Genomic DNA, 1,605 nt, shown 5'->3' with positions numbered 1-1,605 from the left:
GAGCAGCCCCACTTGTCACAACCAGAGAAAGCCTTCAAGCGGCAACAAAGAGGACGCAGTGCAGCCAAAAACAAACAGGCAAAAAAAGTTTAATGTCACTTGTTTAGGGGGAAAAAAGTATCAGGCAATGTGGCTTAGGCATCACTACTTTTTAAAGGCTCCCCAGTGATTCTAATATGTTCAGTTCAGTTCAGTCGCTCAGTCATGTCCGACTATTTGTGACCCCATGAATCGCAGCACGCCAGACCTCCCTGTCCATCACCATCTCCCGGAGTTCACTCAAACCCACGTCCATCAAGTCGGTGATGCCATCCAGCCATCTCATCCTCTGTCGTCCCCTTCTCCTCCTGCCCCCAATCCCTCCCAGCAGCAGAGTCTTTTCCAATGAGTCAACTCTTCACATGAGGTGGCCAAAGTAATGGAGTTTAGGTAGAATTAAAAACAACCATATTATTAGGGGGAAAAAAAAGAAGGAAATAAAAGAAAGAGGAATGTAAAGAAAATTATGAAACAGACCTTAAAAACTGATCTTTTCCACTTTGTTCCATTTGGTAGTAGGCCATGGGAATTCATCTCTGTCACAGTAGTCTGGATGGATCAGCTGGGGACAGACGCTGCTATTCTCTGCTGTGGGCAGCACAGACGGTACCAGCTAACTGTGGGCCAGGCCAGGTCAATCTTTGCCCATGGGAGTCTGAAAAGTATGAGGAAACTAGAGGATCAATTCAGATCACTTGCAATTTTATGTTATAATTTCTCCCCATCCTGGGTTTTAGCATTCAGTTTCCTCTCTCTCGTGCCTGCCCATCCTAACAGCCAAAAGAAGTATTCAAAAAGTCAAGCTATCATTTCAGAAAGTCCTAGCTAATTCTTCACACCCTTCTCCTGTTGTTGTTCCATTGCCAAGTCACTGGGGGGCGGGGGCGGGGCAGGGGCGGGGCAGGGACTCTTTGCCACCCCCTGGACTACAGCCCACCAGGCTCCTCTGCCCATGGGACTTCCCAAGCAAGAATATCAGCGTGGGTGGCCATTTCCTGCTCCAGAGGATCTTCCCCACCAAGGGATCGAACCTGCGTCTCCTGCTTGGCAGGGGGAATTCATTACCACTGAGCTACCAGGGAAGCCCTCCTCTTCCTCTAGGTCCTTTGAAATGGAGTCAAAGTTGCACCGCCTGGCTCTAAAATGTCACGTGGCTCAAGCGTATTGAGGAGCAGGCCAGGAACTTTGCAGAGCTGGCGAGTCCTCACCTGGCCTGGCCCGTCACCTATCCCACCCAACTGGTCACTCCCGGTCCACTCCGCCGACCAGGCGACTCAGCTGCAATTCCCACAAGCTGCCTTCAGGGGGCGCCGGGACAGACCCGCCCGGTCCTCCCACGCACAAACCATCACTGTCAACCAAGTCGCCTGTCGCCAAATGCCACGGTTCAGGACGAGGCTTGACCATACATGTGACTCTGGGAAAGGACACGGGGCTAACATTTAGAGCAGGGCGTAAAGGATTGAGATGAAAGCTTTTCCCGAGCGGAGATCTGCCTGGGGCGGGGGGAGGGGTGGATCGGAGGGTAAGGGGTGGGAAGACTAGAAAAGGAAAAGAAGGGGAAAT

Source organism: Bison bison, unplaced genomic scaffold, assembly GCF_000754665.1.
Source record: "Bison bison bison isolate TAMUID 2011002044 unplaced genomic scaffold, Bison_UMD1.0 scf7180017864105, whole genome shotgun sequence".
NCBI lineage: Eukaryota > Metazoa > Chordata > Mammalia > Artiodactyla > Bovidae > Bison > Bison bison.
The sequence above is the reverse complement of the archived record's forward strand: the minus strand, read 5'-3'. Positions refer to the sequence as shown.